General features: G+C 43.2%; 1 pseudogene; it reads right to left on the bottom strand.

Moving 5' to 3' along the window:
- Positions 1-7,758, bottom strand: part of LOC112076246 (troponin T, fast skeletal muscle isoforms-like) — a 15,938-nt pseudogene extending 8,180 nt beyond the window's left edge.
- Positions 7,759-17,504: the final 9,746 nt, after the last annotated feature.

Raw genomic sequence — 17,504 nt, 5'->3', positions numbered from 1 at the left:
TATAACTTGGTTCTACCAGGTTGGGGTCAATTCCATTTAATTCCAGTCAATTCAGAACGTTAACCAAATTCCAACTCCAATTCCAAATGTTCCTAATTGAAAAGAATAGAAGAAGAATCGTAGTTGTAATTGAAGAGTACTTCCTGAATGGTCTGCAATTTAAATTGAGGTTGACCCCAAACCCTGGTATTACACCTGTGTTTACAGCTGTAAAGGCGAGGTAATAACAGCTCACAATTCTGGACTTGAGGGCGATAAGCTCCTCCTCCTCCTTCTTCCTGTTCTCAAAGTGGACGTCGATCAGCCCCTGCAGCTCAACCAGGTCTTTGTTCTGACGCTTCTTATGAAGGTCCTGTTAAAACAACAACGTTAGAGAGAGATTACCTCAAGTGTAGTTCACTGTACCAGACCTAAACTGTTGCTTTCTTTTGGCCAGGATGTTTTAGTTCAAGAAACAAGATTAGAACGAAGGATTTACAGTTTACTTACGTCAAAGTCCACCTTCTCGCCGTCAGGGACCTTAGGGACTCTACGGAATGTCAAAAGATGCCACGTAAGTTATGTCTAATGCTTTAGGACAACCCAGGAATATTCACGGGTTCTGGCGCTGCCACTGTTGGTTCTGTCCTCATAAAACATTTAGCGTACAAACTACAGGGTTACAAACATGTGGAAGCCAGGGTTCTGGACTTCCGGTTAATTCCATTTCAATTCAGTCAATTCACCAAGTAAACTGAAATTCTAGCAGTTCCAATCGTTCAATTCCTCCTCACTTGTTTTCTCAATTAGGACAATTGGAATTGGAATTTCAGTTTACTTCCTGAATGGACTGAATTGATTCCAACTCTGATGAACACACATACACAGCTTGAAACTGGTTGGTTTGACATGGATGTTGGATAGAACTTCTACTCACTGAACTTGGGCTTCTCCTCTGTTCAGTAAGAACATGTAAAAGTGGGAAGAATATTTACAGAGTTAGCGATATCACATACAGTGACAACGATCTCAAGCAACAGACCCAAAATGGAGGTTCAGTTAATCAAGGGGACATATCCGTGTGGGCTGCAGTTTCAGGCTACTTTTAACTTGTAAAATAATAACAAATTAATATTTTAAGAGGGAAAAGTAAACCGTTTTGTAGGTTTACTTTCAATTTCACAATGTTAATTTGGTATGTTGTTAGTGAAACAAGCTGTATAACATGTATAATAACAGACATGTGTACAGTATAGCTGCTTGTAAGGATAAGTAGGACAAGAGCAATACCTTACTATTTACTATGTAGGATCTCTATGCTATTTATGAGTTACATTCTCTTTTTTCTTCTTCATTAGAACTACTTAATTGTCAGAATTAGACTCTTTCTACAATCCAAGACTGAATTCTGTACTTGGATGATACATGTTAATTATATTCCCAAAAGTCAAGTTGGTGGTGGAAATATTATTAAAATCAGAAATTACAATGAATTGTCAATAAGTACAGAAACATCGTTGACGTTGTGATTAGATTTTTGGCTTGACCTTCACACTCAAACAGGTAGAAACCACAAGCAAAGGCAACAGCAACACTCTTGCAGTCAGAGAAATACAAAAGTACCATCTTGTTCTCCTTCCTCGACTGGTTTGGCAGAATGTCATGCAGGAAGAGAAGCAGACAGAGCAGACATGAACATACGAGTCACTGCAGCATTTCATATTCCGTCACCCTTTCTCACGCTGTCACAACGCGTCTGTTTGCGGACATTTCTCATATAGGCCACTCAGGCCGTAGTTTRGCGTGACAGACTATTCACGCGAGATTTGGTTATTGGTTCCCGAGATTACTCAGGCCTTGACTTTCATTCATTTGTTGGGAGTATGGGGAAAGATATTTAGCAGGAGACTACATTTGGGCAGTATTTTGCTGCTGGAGCACATGGACTCATGGACAGGGTCTCTTTCTCCAGTCTTSCGATACCGTAAACCTCCTGAACTGGGAGAGGAGACTGACACAGTGCAGTCTGTCCAATCAGAGGTACACATACAACTTTAAGAACTTGAATACACATACCTTCCTCTTCATAGGCCTCTGCATGCAGCAAGCGTCCAAAGCAAGAGCAGAATAGATATCATGATCAGTGATATATACTGTACATAAGCTGGCCTGCTAGGGTTGCAAAGTTCCGGAAAGTTCCAGAAATCTTCCAATGGGATTTCTGAAGAAAAAAACTGGAAACTTTGTGAAGTCCCAGAAGTTTACCACCCTGGTGCCTGCTAGCACATTCACTACACATTCAGCTGACTAGGCACAGCTCTGCAGAACATTCACTCACACCAAATTGAGGTGTTTATGACCAGTGTAATACACCATAAATTAACAGTAATTTGGCCAGAATACAGTTCAAGAAAACAGGTAAATATGAATATGAACTATAACAATATATAATTGATAGTACAGTTTATATTAAATAACACCCCAATGTGAGAGCTAAATAAGTTGTTAACAGTGATCAACTTTCTGCATCATTCCGGTAATCATTCCTTTATAGGTTAATAAAATAAGCTTTTCAGACAAGATCTCAAAAGGGGCAAGAAAGATCCTTTATATGAGGAAACGTCATCCTTCATCCATGCCGTTACGGTAATGAAAACACAGGTATAATGAGGTTTATAGAATGGGGGACTACCTTCCTCAACATCATCTCTGTAATGGTGAAATTAGGATTATTGAGGAAGAGTGACAGAGGTGGGCATGGATGAAAAAAAGACCTTAATCCACATAAAGTCATCAGGTTATTTTGGAGCAGGATTGAAAGAAAATCAGGTTATTTTGGAGCAGGATTTCAATATAATAATCAGGTTATTTTGGAGCAGGATTGAAAGAAAATAATCAGGTTATTTTGGAGCAGGATTTCAACATAATAATCAGGTTATTTTGGAGCAGGATTTCAATATAATAATCAGGTTATTTTGGATCAGGATTTCAATATAATAAACAGGTTATTTTGGATCAGGATTAAAAGATAATAATCAGGTTATTTTGGAGCAGAATTGAAAGATAATTATCCGGTTATTTTGGAGCAGGATTAAAAGATAATAATCAGGTTATTTTGGAGCAAGATTAAAAGATAATAATCCGGTTACAGTGGAGCAGGATTAAAATATAATAATCCGGTTACAGTGGAGCAGGATTAAAATATAATAATCCGGTTATTTGGAGCAGGATTAAAAGATAATAATCAGTTACTTATGATGGAAGCTTTCTGTCTTCCATTGAGCATTTTCATACATTTTCCATATTCAGAACATTTCTAGACAGCCACCTCCGGGTTCTAATATATTCCCATCATATACAGAACGTTTAGAGCGCTACAAAATCAAGGGCTCATTATCTTTTCTCCAGTTGCATTCTGGGAGAAGCAGCTCCCGGTGAGGTGATACAGTGAATATGGAAGATAGCAACTCCCGGTGAGGTGATACAGTAAGTATGGAAGGTAGCAGCCATTGGTTTAGCTTTAGTTGCTAGCACCCTTACTAGTTTAGTAAATATGCCCAGGTAGGGCTATGTTCTATTCATCTACAAGCCCAATGCATCTGCAGCATCTAACAGCACATTCCTCATTAACCCCTAGCTCCTACCACCGTCTAGGCACATCTAACAGCACATTCCTCATTAACCCTTAGCTCCTACCACCGTCTAGGCACATCTAACAGCACATTCCTCATTAACCCTTAGCTCCTACCACCCACTAGGCACATCTAACAGCACATTCCTCATTAACCCTTAGCTCCTACCACCGCTAGGCACATCTAACAGCACATTCCTCATTAACCCTTAGCTCCTACCACCGTCTAGGCACATCTAACAGCACATTCCTCATTAACCCCTAGCTCCTACCACCGTCTAGGCACATCTAACACCACATTCCTCATTAACCCTTAGCTCCTACCACCGTCTAGGCACATCTAACAGCACATTCCTCATTAACCCTTAGCTCCTACCACCGTCTAGGCACATCTAACACCACATTCCTCATTAACCCTTAGCTCCTACCACCCGTCTAGGCAATCTAAACCACATTCCTCATTAACCCTTAGCTCCTACCACCCGTCTAGGCACATCTCAGATCTCCAAGTGCAGAGGGCTAGGGCCTAAGGGCTAAGGGCCAGGCCTAGGGGTGGATTTGGGATTGAGCAGAGGGGCTAGGGGCTAGGGGCTAAGGGCTAGGGCCTAGGGTGGATTTGGGATTGAGCAGAGGGGCTAGGGGCTAGGGCTAAGGGCTAGGCCTAGGGGTGGATTTGGGATTGATCATGATATTAAAGAAGCAGTTTGAGAGGAAGCAGCTGAAGCCACTCAGTGAGGAAGAGGCGTGCTTTGAGAAAGTACATGAACGTGTACTGTTGCTATAACTAATACACATACTAGACTATGGGTATACAGTACCAATATTACATACCGCACATGGATACACAGTACTAATACACATAGTATACTATGCATATACAGTACTAATATACAGCACATAGTAGACTATGGATATACAGTACTAATATACAGTACATAGTATACTACGCATATATAGTACTAATATACAGCACATAGTAGACTATGCATATACAGTACTAATATACAGTACATAGTAGACTATGCATATAGAGTACGTAGACCAGGGGTGTCAAACTAATTTTGCCCCGTGGGCCATGTTCAGTACCCCCCCCCCCCCCCCAGTACTCAGAACCACTCCCATGAATCAGCTCACAGGGGATCCAGTATGTTTGACACCCCTGATGTAGACGATAGAAGTATGCTTTCTTCATAGAGGGCAGTTATGAAGAGGAGGCACCTCCAGTAGCTCAACAGTTAGTGCTCAGGGGTTTCTAGGTGGAGACTGGGGGGGGGGGGGGGGCACTATCAGGAGGGACTATATACATATTAGTAGGTCTCATCTATGTCTACCTGGGCGACAGGTGTGGTTGCACAAGGGAAGGACGAATGAATAAGCTACGCCACATACCTTCCTCCTCTACAACCTCAGGCTCAGGCTCGGGTTCTGCCTCCTCCTCTACCTCCTCTTCCTCTACCTCCTCCTCTGGGCTGCCTCGGGGGCTACCTCTACTTCTACTACCTCCTCTTGGGACACGCAGCAGAGCACGCAGCATGCAGCGGGGAACCAGGGGGAGGAAGGGTTTCGGAGAAAGGTTTAGACATTTGTTTTATGAACGCGTGAAGGAGGAGAGAGAATCGGTTAGGTTGTAGGATGAAATTAGATTACTTCAGTTTAAGAAGGAGGGATGAGAGGAGAGAGGAGAGAACAGTATTGTCCTGCTGGAGTGTGGTGCAGCGAGCCAGTGATGCTGAGAAGAACAGAAAGAGAGGAATGAGAGAGAGAGGGAAAGAGGGATGGAAAAAGATGGGTAGATGGCATTAATCAGATGAAGTGAAATGATACGTTATGAATGATTGATGGTTTTCTGCATACCGGAGATACCTGAGTTTGAAAACGTGTCACATGCCAAAAATGTGGAATTCCTTATCGCCCAATCACATTTTCCTTATTTTTTAAGTTTTCAAAAATCACTAAAAAGTCACTAAGTCAGAACAGTCACCCTTAAGAAGTGTTTGACAAGCCGTTTGATAAATCAAACGTGATTAAGCACAGATCAAACAAACGGAATTATGATAAATGATAAGCAAGCAGGGATTTTGTGAGTTTTGTTTTTTTTTTACAAACGCTTGATCAACAATGACAGACTTTATTATCTAGAGAATTCAGTTGATCACCGGACAAACAAAGCAGGACGTTTTTCAATTTCACGTGAGGAACTGGTACACGAAGCTCACACACAGGGAGGGCTGTACGAGTATCATTATGTGTGGCTGCATACTGTAACGTATTGTGGTTACTAAGTTACAACAGAGAAGCAGAGCGCACCATTGAAGGTCTGAGTATATGTAAAAGCTTGCTTTGTTGTGTGAAAACAGACATCTATTGAATCAAATCAAATCAAATATTATTGGTGTTCACATACACATGGTTAGCAGATGTTAATGCGAGTGCAGCAAAATGCTTGTGCTTCTAGTTCMGAYAGTGCAGTAATATCTAACAAGTAATCTAACAATTCCACTASMACTACCTAATACACACAAAACTAAAGGGATGGAATAAGAATATATACATATAAATATATGGATGAGCGATGGCCGTGCGGCATAGGCGAGATGCAATAGATGGTATAAAATACAGGATACACATATGAGATGAGTAATGTTGTGTGAATCTGACTTCATACAAAGCTAGCTTTCCAGCCAAGTTAATATGTTTATGAGCTCCACATGACCGATATTCGAGGGGAAGCAAAAGCGGCTGTTAATTAGTAATAAAATATCCAGTCACACAAATAATCTATTAAAAAGACTCGCAAAGCAGGCGTTGTCAAACACATTTCAGATGAAGGGTAAGAGTCGACAAATTAGTAAGAGTGGAAACGTCATGGAAACCGAATTGTCTATTGTTGTTGTTTTACCTTCCTCGTCTTCAGTTTCCGCAAAATAAATATGTTGAAACAAAAACACAAGTCATTTCTCAGATCATAAATTGGTCCAATCCTTGCCCTGAGACATGGCTCTATAGGAGACATTTCTCAGATCATAAATGGGTCCAATCCTTGCCCTGAGACATGGCTTTATAGGAGACATTTCTCAGATCATAAATTGGTCCAATCCTTGACCTGAGACATGGCTCTATAGGAGTCCATAGCCTTGTCCCAGGTCAAGTCAGAATCACGCTGATCATTCATAATGTGTACTATCCTCCATGACTGCCTACATTACATGTCATTTGTGAGTTTGACAAAAAACATTTATTCAAACCCACATATAAATGCGTATACAATTTGCATTCTCTAAATAATAACACATCTTCACTTGAAGGCTCATCTAGGGTTGTATCCAGTCTAGGAGGACAGGACAGTATATCAGCATCTAGGGCTGTATCCAGTCTAGGAGGACAGTATACCAGCATCTAGGGCTGTATCCTGTCTAGGAAGGACAGACAGTATACCAGCATCTAGGGCTGTATCCAGTCTAGGAAGACAGGACAGTATACCATAATCCAGGGCTGTATCCAGTCTAGAGAGGACAGGACAGTATACCAGCATTCTAGGGCCTGTATCCGTCTAGGAGGACAGTATACCAGCATCTAGGCTGTATCCTGTTCTAGGAGGACAGTATACCAGCATCTAGGGCTGTATCCAGTCTAGGAGGACAGGTATACCATTAATCCAGGGCTGTATCCAGTCTAGGAGGGCAGGACAGTATACCAGCATCTAGGATGTTATCCAGTCTTAGGAAGACAGGACAGTATCCCAACATCTAGGGCTGTATCCTTTAGTGAGGACAGTATCCCAACATCTAGGGCTGGGTCCAGTCTAGGTCTATCACAACTACTGATACACAGTGTAAAAGAGTTCAGGCTTTACAAACAGTATTATTACATGAGTATAAAGTAAACATAGAGTTGAGGACAGACTGGTTGAGAAGGGACACAATCTGTCTGTTCTTTGTGAACCCAGTTGGGGGAGACACAGCTCTAAGAATAGAGGATGCTGTTGTACAGAAGGCTTCAGCTCCACCTTGTTTAAATGTGGAGATAGGTGTCACTGATCATTTAAGTAAGAGTAGATTTTTTCAAAGTTAATATTGTTATTTTCACTTACCCTCGATCTTGATCACTGAAAAATAAAAACAGTGTACAGTTAGCATCAACAGGCCCATTTCACTTAGAGTTATAAGGCCAACAACTCTCTACATTCATTTACATCTCCATTCCTACCTACATTAACTGAAACATTCATGTCACCACCAATAAACCCTCATGCCTATCCTGTTTCACTCAATTGCGATTATTACTATCAAGATACTCAGTATCTTGTTCGTATCTTGTAGTATCTTGTTAGTTTCTTGTCAGTATCTTGTCAGTATCTTGTTAGTATCTTGTTAGTATCTTGTCCGTATCTTGTTAGTATCTTGTTAGTATCTTGTTAGTATCTTGTTAGTATCTTGTTCGTATCTTGTTAGTATCTTGTTAGTTCTTCGTTCAGTATCTTGTTAGTATCTTGTTCAGTATCTTGTTAGTATCTTGTTAGTATCTTGTCAGTATCTGTTAGGATCTTGTCAGTATCTTGTGGTATCTTGTTAGTATCTTGCTCGTATCTTGTAGTATCTTGTTAGTATCTTGTCAGTATCTTGTTAGTATCTTGTCAGTATCTTGTTGGTATCTTGTTAGTATCTTGCTAGTATCTTGTTAGTATCTTGTTAGTATCTTGTCAGTATCTTGTCAGTATCTTGTCAGTATCTTGCTAGTATCTTGTCCGTATCTTGTCCGTATCTTGTTAGTATCTTGTTAGTATCTTGTAAGTATCTGTCATATCTTCAGTGATCTTGCTAGTATCTTGTAGTATCTTGTTAGTATCTTGTTACGTATCTTGTTGGTATCTTGTTAGTATCTTGTGCTAGTATCTTGTTAGTATCTTGTTAGTATCTTTGTGTAGTATCTTGTCAGTATCTTGTTAGTATCTTGTTAGTATCTTGTCAGTATCTTGTCAGTATCTTGTCAGTATCTTGCTTAGATCTGTCCGTATTCTTGTTAGTATCTTGTTAGTATCTTGGTCAGTATCTTGTTAGTTATCTGTCAGTATCTTTGTCAGTATCTTGTTAGTATCTTGCTAGTATCTTGTTAGTATCTTGGAGTATCTTGTCAGTATCTTGTTAGTATCTTGTTAGTATCTTGTCAGTATCTTGTCAGTATCTTGTTAGTATCTTGCTAGTATCTTGTTAGTATCTTGTCAGTATCTTGTTAGTATCTTGTAGTATCTTGTTAGTATCTTGTGAGTATCTTTAGTCCCACTATTGTGGGACTGCGATTGTATTGCACCAAAATGCAACACATTTATTTAGTTCCACTTGTACATTATTCGGTAGCTAATGAGCCTAACAAGGAAATGAAATCCTCAATCATAAAATGAATGAAAATAAATAAAATGAAAGGAATAAATGAATCATAAAATGGGAATAACTTACACTTCCTCAGTGTCAGACATGTGACGGGATTTACACCTGAAGAAAAAGTAGGAAAGTTCTTTTATTTAAATGATTATTTTTATTGTAGGATTTTCCCCCCCTTTCAATCTGAAGGAGAATACATGGGTGGTAAACAGAAAGGAAAGGGTAGATACCTAGGTCAGTTGTACAACTGAATGCATTCAACTGAATGTGTCTTCCTCATTTAACCCAACCCCTCTGAATCAGAGAGGTGCTGGGGGGGGGCTGCCTTAACCGACACACTGCTGAGGTAAGTTATGCCCACTTCATTCACATCCTTCCAACAACTTTTGACATCATTTGTAGGGGAAAACTTTTCCAAATGTGCAGTGAAAGACAACTTAGTGTCATGTTGTACACATGACTAGCTACAAACATCTCCTCACCCTCCGTCAGGTCTTTGAAACCCTTACGGCTGTACAGGACGTGGAAGAACTCTCATTTCTAATCCTTTGGATATATATAAAGTGTCCTAAGAGGGTTCTTTCACAACCTAGTGGTCCAGACAGCTGCAGATGTCCTTCAGGCTAGTCCTTTAGGATCTTATTACCCAGACTCAGCTGAGACCTTGTCTGTCCACATAGCTCCCAAATCCCCCTCTCCTCTTCTCCATATCTGGGCGTCGTGCTCATTCATCACAACAAAGAAGGAATAAGTTGATGACGGCAAGGAGAAGTCTGAGGATCCTTCCCGATTGGTTGCGTTCGACAAGACGATTCGCGTTGACCCTTTGTGGTTCGTTTGGTTACTTGTGATATAAAAAGACTGGTTTGACGATGACGACGAGCCTCCACCAGACTAACACTAAAACAATATAAAAACATTTGGTTGAAAATCTATCCTTTTTTTGTAAAAAAAATTATACAAATCCTGTATTTAGGTATGAGAAACATGGCACGTGTGTGTGTGGGGGGGGGGTCTGTCTGTGTGTTTGTGTGTGTGTGTGTGGTGTGTGGGTGTGTGTGTGTGGTGTGTGTGTGGTGTGTGTGGTGTGTGTTGTGTGTGTGTGTGTGTGTGTGTGTGTGTGTGTGTGGTGTGTCTGTGTGTGTGTCTGTGTTGTGGTCTGTGTGTGTGTGTGTGTGTGCCCGTTGAAGATTTCCTTGGGTTTGCGTAAGAAAGCCGGGAGAAGTCACAGAGTCAGGGGGGATACCACAGGGGTGTCCAGTATTACCCTTTAGCATTTAGCTGTACGCCCCACAGACAACGTGCTCTCAACTGTTCACCGCTAAGCCGTCATTGTAATTGGTAACACTGGTACGATGCTGCGGTACAATTAAGGAGAGCAGTATTTTTTGTTGCTGTAAATCCTTGGTTGAAGAGAACAACGCCTGGGGACTTTAGGAGATTATGGTCTGAAAACACGACAACAACGAGACAAGGGATGTAACCTTGACCCATAAACACTCAGTCTAGAACACTCAGTGCAGCTGTATTCTCCATAGCTGTTTGAACTTGATAGAATACACTGTACTGTACTATAGCAATGGTAACCTGTCGAAATGGACTATCGCCCCCGTAGCACTCACATCTGGAATCATGAAATGCTTTGAAAAAGGCTTGTTGCATGGCTCACATCGACATCATTCATCCCAGACACCCTTGGACAGACTCCGATTCGCATAACGCCCCCCAAACAGATCCACAGACGACTCAATCTCAATTACCTCCACACTGCCTCTCCCACCTGGATAAGAGGAACACATATGTGAGAATGCTGTTCATTGACTACAGCTCAACGTTCCAACACCCATAGTTGTCCTCCAAGCTCATCACTAAGCTAAGGACCATTGGACTGAACACACTCCCTCTGAACTGGATCCTGGACTTCCTGACGGGCCGCCCTTCCCCGGGTGGTGAGGGTAGGCAACAACATATCCCCCATTGACCCTCAACTTGGGAGCCCCTCAGGGATGCGTGCTTAGTCCCCTCTTGTACTCCCTGTTCAGCAAACTGCGTGGCCTTGCACGACTCCAACAAAATCGTTAAGTTTTGATGACGACACAACGGCGGTAGGCCTGACACGACGACGATGAGAAGCCTATAGGGAGGAGGTGAGTGACCTGGCAGTGTTTCTGGACAACTGCCCTCCGTCAACGTCAGCAAGGCAAAAGAGCTGATCATGGACTATAGAAACGGAGGGCCGAGCACGCCCCCATCCACATCGAGGGACTGTAGTGGAGCTGGTTGAAAGCTACAAGTTCCTCCTATGTCCACATCACTAAGCATCATGGTCCACACACACCAAGACAGCGTGTAAGAAGGCACGACAACGCCTCTTTCCCCTCAGGAGGCTGAAATGATTGTCATGGGCCCTCAGATCCTCTAAATGTTCCACAACTGCACCATTTGAGAGCATCCTGACTAGCTGCATCACCACTTGATACGGCAACTGCTTTTGCATTCGACCGAATGGCGTTACAGACGGTAGTGCGATCCAGGACCTCTACACCAGACGTCAGAGAATGACCTAAAAAATTGTCAAAGACTCCAGCCACCCAGATCATAGACTGTTCTCTCTGCCATAAGACTGCTAAACAGATAGTTAAATAGTTAACCAAATAGCTACCTGGACTATCTGCATTGACCCTTTTTGCACTAACTCTTTTGACTGATCAAATACGCTGCTGCTACTGTTTATTATCTATTCCTGTTGCCTAGTTTACTTACCCCTACCTATACAGTATACACATATTCTACCTCCATTACCTCTACCCCTGCCACATTGACTTGGTTACTGTTGCCCAGTGTATATAGCCAAGTTATCTTTATTCATTAGTATTTTATTTTGTGTTATTATTTTTCTATTTTTCTCTCTCTGCGTTGTTGGGAAGGGCCCGTCAGTAAGCATTTCACTGTTAGTCTACACCTGTTGTCCTCTCTTGCGTGTTGGGCAGGGCCCTGTCTAGTAAGGCATTTCCACTGTTAGTCTACACCTGTTGTCTCTCTCTACGTTGTTGGGAAGGGCCCGTCAGTAAGCATTTCACTGTTAGTCTACACCTGTTTACAAACCAAGTGACAAAAACATTTTGATTTGATTTAGCATCCAGGGATTGTCCACCAAAGTTTTCAATTACACAAAACACACATAAAAACACCTTGAAAATAAGTATAGTATTGACCTATCTGTATCTAGAAAGAATTGACTCAATCWATTTTCCCTTTCGGTCAATTTAAACAATTTAAAGTTGTCTTATGAAKATTTTTGTCTTACAAATGATATGCTWCCTGAAAACTGAACTATTTCAGTTTTTCAGACTGTTTACAGTGCTGCACGTAAACTTAGAGAGTAAACTTAGACATGTTTGACGTGTTTTGCAATTGTGAGACGTGTCCCACAGTCCAACATCTGGGCTCAGATGGCCCCAGCAACCAGCAGTTAGTACCAGTTCCATACGTCAGTAGGCTATAGATTCTCCTATGGTAAATCTACTGTGCCAGTAGGAGAGACTGCTTCTTCTTCCTGGACTCCAGTTCCATACGTTAGTAGGCTATAGATTCTCCTACGGTAAATCTACTGTGACAGTAGGAGAGACTACTTCCTCATCCTGGACTCCAGTTCCATACGTTAGTAGGCTATAGATTCTCCTACGGTAAATCTACTGTGATAGTTGGAGAGACTGCTTCTTCTTCCTGGACTCGTAAATCACTGTCTCTTTATCCATCTCTGTCTGTCTCTCTGTATCAGTGGCACGTACCTGCCCAGGAATATTTAACAAACCCTCTATAATAACAGGAATTTAATCAAAACACAGGAATCAATCACTCTTAAAACGGTGAAATGTTGTGTTACTCCAACCCTTTGTCTTTTTATCTATCTTTCTTTCTTACCTCAGACAAGTTGAAAGAAGTGAGGCTCCTTGGCGATGGGATGGGGAGACTGGCTGTAACTCTTCTCATCAAACAAGTCCTTGTGTTATAGTGGTATTTGATKTTGTCAAGCTGCTCATTGGCTGGGGTCTGACAGTGTGAGGTAGGGGAGTCGAGGGGGGCCTGCGGCATCTTAACACCCTCAATAAGGAGATGGACTAGAGTAAAGAGTGACGGGGAGTACAATCGGGAAGAGGGGTGGGGCTATAGTGTGTGTGTTGCGATGATTTTATGCTACGAAGGGAGTTTGGGGCTTCGTGAGTTGTGGATAACGATGACAAGAAGCAGCCTGACGTGTTGGAGGCCTATAGATTATATTTCTTAGTCCGTGATGCAGGGAGAGCAGAACTGATAGGGTGTAGTACATCGAGTAACTGGGGATCCCTGTTTTCGGAGAACACTAGAACCTGGCTCTGTCAATGTAGCTCGTGACGGGGAGCGAAGCGGTGTTTGATAACATAGGCAGGTTGGGGTGTAATGAGGACAATGATCCCTGATAAGTTAGTGTTCTACTCATCGAGCACGGTAAATAACTCTTGTTCAGTCAAGACCTCATGTCTAGTCAGTTTCTGGAGCTTCAGTCAGTCTGGTCATGTTCACAATTACTCCACATTTTCCGAGGTGTCGCACGCTAATAGAGATGGAAAAGAGAGAGTGAGGCGACGGTGTATAACCACGCTAGGCAACTAGGTTATCAAGACACTACTATGAAATCGGATATGGATACAGTATTTTATCTATGATTACATCTTTAGTATTTTGATCCAGTTATTGAATGATACTGTACCTGTAGTCTTCCTATGCTACTGTCTGTGGGGTTCAGTAACATTTGTATTTATACGGGTATTGTCATGGTTTCAATTGGCACGATACGTTTCTCATCTAAGTAAATGTGATGAATTATTGTTGCTTTGACAACTTTATTAATTTCTGTGTAACTTTATCTTATGACATATTTTGGATATTATATCTACTGTTTCCTACATGCTTTATTCTTTTGGGGTAAAAAATAAAGTATGCATTCTTTCTCTTGAGATTTAATTTTTACCTGAGTTGTATGGCAACCCGGACTTCGATTGCTATATGTAAGACATCATTCATGTTATATATGATTTACATTTCATGTTGATAAAATTGAGTGATGTGTTTTTCTATATTCATTCGTGTATTTTTGTTTTACTATTATCGCTTCGCTGCGGATACATACCTTTATACAAAAGTTGAGTTCCACGGGCCTACAGAGAGAGAGAGAGTAGAACAACGACCGGGGTACAACACGACATGCCGGCCTATCATATGGAACTTCCTCCTTCCCCTCTACTCTCTACACAACACCACACCAACCACTGACATTCGATCATACAAGCACTCCGGCATATCTTGAGGGTAAGACGCAGGGAGGCTAAAGGTCGCTACCACTCTTACCTCTCTGCTTGCAGTCAGCATTAGGAATGGGCTCATTGTCTTTTCAGTAAATGCGCCGGCCACGTGTATTTGCTGGATACCACGAATGGCTGTAGTCAGTTATGTGTGAGCAAGCTCAGCTCGTCTGTCTCATACGCTAGGGGTTGATCTGTTGTCTCAGAAGAGCACAGTGAAAGACGAGCATAAATTCTCGAATGTCAGGAGCAAAGTGAGTCTTAAGCGAAGACCGGATCAAGAAGACAAAGACAGGACAGTGAAACAGGAAAGAGAAGGAAAATAGACGAGCAGAACAGGAGCAAGAGGACAAGGAGGCAGGAGGCAGGAACAGGAACAGAGATACGAGGAACAGGAACCAGGACAGGCGAGCAGGGAACAGGAACAAACAAGGAAAAGGACAGCGCAAAAATCAAGTGAGCAGGGAATCAAGGAATCATTGGTGCGTGAACAGTGGTTGAACATGGAACAAGGAGACAGGGCAGAAACACGGAGCAAGGGACACAAGGGGATGCTCAGAAAAGGAGCAGAGAGCAAGAACAAGGAGGCAGTGAACATAAGATATAGGAAAGGAGCATGGACAGGAGCAGCAGAGCCGAGAAAGGATCAGGAGCAGGAACGGAACAGGAAGCAGAGAGACAGGAACAGGAACAGGAACAGGAAGCAGGAGCAGGAACAGGAACAGGAACAAAGAGCAAGGAACAGGAGGCAGGAGCAGGAGCAGGAGCAGGAGCGAGGAGCAGGAGCAGGAGCAGGCAGCAGGAGCAGGAACAGCCCCAGATCAGGTCATACCAGAGTAGATCAGCAGGTTCTTTCTGCAGGGCGTGGCCTGGTAATATATCTCAGGTGGTTGTGGAAACCCCTTGACTTCCTGGGTACAGATAGCTCTGTGGTTGTGGAAACCCTTGACTTCCTGGGTACAGTAGCTCTGTGGTTGTGGAAACCCCTGCTTCCTGGTTACAGATAGTCTGTGGTTGGGAAACCCCTTGCTTCCTGGGTACAGATAGCTCTGTGGTTGTGGAAACCCCTTGACTTCCTGGTACAGATAGCTCTGTGGTTGTGGAACCCCTGCCTCCTGGGTACAGATAGCTCTGTGTTTGTGGAAACGTCCTGCATTCCTGTGTACAGATAGCTCTGTGGTTGTGGAAACCTCTGCATTCCTGTGTACAGATAGCTCTGTGGTTGTGGAAACCCCTGCCTTCCTGGTACAGATAGCTCTGTGGTTGTGGAAACCCCCTGCCTGCCTCGGTACAGAATAGCTCTGTGGTTGTGGAACCCCCTGCCTGCCTCGGTACAGATAGCTCTGTGGTTGTGGAAACCCCTCTGCCTGCCTCGGTACAGATAGCTCTGTGGTTGTGGAAACCCCTGCCTGCCTCGGTACAGGTAGCTCTGTGGTTGTGGAAACCCCCTGCCTGCCTCGGTACAGGTAGCTCTGTGGTTGTGGAAACCCCTGCCGTCGTACAGGTAGCTCTGTGATTGTGGAAACCCCTCCCTGCCTCGGTACAGGTAGCTCTGTGATTGTGGAAACCCCCTGCCTCGGTACAGGTAGCTCTGTGATTGTGGAACACCCTCGTGCCTCGGTACAGGTAGCTCTGTGATTGTGGAAACCCCCTGCCTGCCGGTACAGGTAGCTCTGTGGTTGTCGAAACCCCCTGCCTGCTCGGTACAGGTAGCTCTGTGATTGTGGAACCCCCTGCCTCGGTACAGGTGAGCCTCTGGTTAGGTTGTGGAAACCCCCTGCCTGACTCGGTACAGATAGCTTTATGGTTGTGGAAACCCCCTGCCTCGGTACAGGTAGCTCTGTGATTGTGGAAACCCCCTGCCTGCCTCGGTACAGATAGCTCTGTGGTTGTGGAAACCCCTGCCTGCTTCGGTACAGATAGCTCTGTGGTTGTGGAACCCCCTGCCTGCTTCGGTACAGATAGCTCTGTGGTTGTGGAAACCCCCGCCTGCCTCGGTACAGATAGCTCTGTGGTTGTGGAAACCCCCTGCCTCGGTACAGGTAGTTCTGTAGCTGTCATGGTCCTGCCCGAGTGCTGCGCTGGCTGCAGTTCTGCTGTCACAGTGGAACAGGTATTGGGTGCATCAGGGTTTTATTTTTGGAGTGGTTGCCGACGGGAGATCGCTGCCCRGCTATGGTAGACAGGGTTCAGCTCGCTCAGTCCAAGATGACCCTGCCTCAGTGAGGTTACACTSCAGTCTGGGATTATAGCAGKCAAGGCCAGCCAGAGAGTTTGCCCCCAACTAGGAATCCCTAAGGTAAACACAAAGTAATTCAGTGTCTGTCCGTGTGATTGGCTAGATCATGTTACTGTCCCGTTATGTGTTGATTTGCATGGACGGGGAGTAGGCCAACTACATCTGTTGGGGATTTGCTTCGGGAATTTGCTCCCCCCGCGGAAATACACTTGAACCTCTCAAAAAGCCATGGATATGATCAGTTAAACGATGTCCCTGTGGATGAAAGGTTTGCATTTGTAGACCTACACTTAATAACACGTCACAGGTTTTGCATCAGTAATGAACGGATGAATGGTATCTGCATAGCAACACAATCTCTGTTATGTCACCGGACTTGAAGATCTACTTCTGCAGAAATAAAGACAGATTCTAATGAACGTTGTGATATTTGGATATGTTTTCTGTGTACACTGACAGTATATGCCTGTAAAAGTGAATAATTCTTTGTTTGATAGCGTAACAAGACAAAAATAGTAAACTGCTACATTAATAAACTTGCGGCAGATTTGACTAAACTTAATTTTGTAGACAAAAAAACGTGTGATTCTGGACGTAGACATGCCGACATAATGCATATTTGTTTTCCGATCGTCAATGGCATCGTTTATGTCTGTTTTTACTTGTGGTTGATTCATTTTCACCGTTCTAAAGTAAAGGAGTTTAACTTGACGTCAGAGTACAGCTCAAAGTTAATCTTACACGTTCCTCTTCTGAGCCTGTGAGTCGGAAGCCTCCCAGTCTAACCCCCCGAGGCTTTAAAAGGGTGACCTCTTCTCATGTATCGAGCACTGGGTTAAAGGTCTGGGGCTGTAGGAGCTGTAGGGGCTGTAGGAGTTGTAGGAGCTGTAGGAGCTGTAGGAGTTCAATGGGCTACATTTGGTAGAAACGGTCCA

Source organism: Salvelinus sp. IW2-2015, unplaced genomic scaffold (assembly GCF_002910315.2).
Source record: "Salvelinus sp. IW2-2015 unplaced genomic scaffold, ASM291031v2 Un_scaffold3641, whole genome shotgun sequence".
NCBI classification, from domain to species: Eukaryota; Metazoa; Chordata; class Actinopteri; order Salmoniformes; family Salmonidae; genus Salvelinus; species Salvelinus sp. IW2-2015.
Note: the sequence above shows the minus strand (reverse complement) of the source record. Positions and strands in the feature narration are given on the sequence as shown.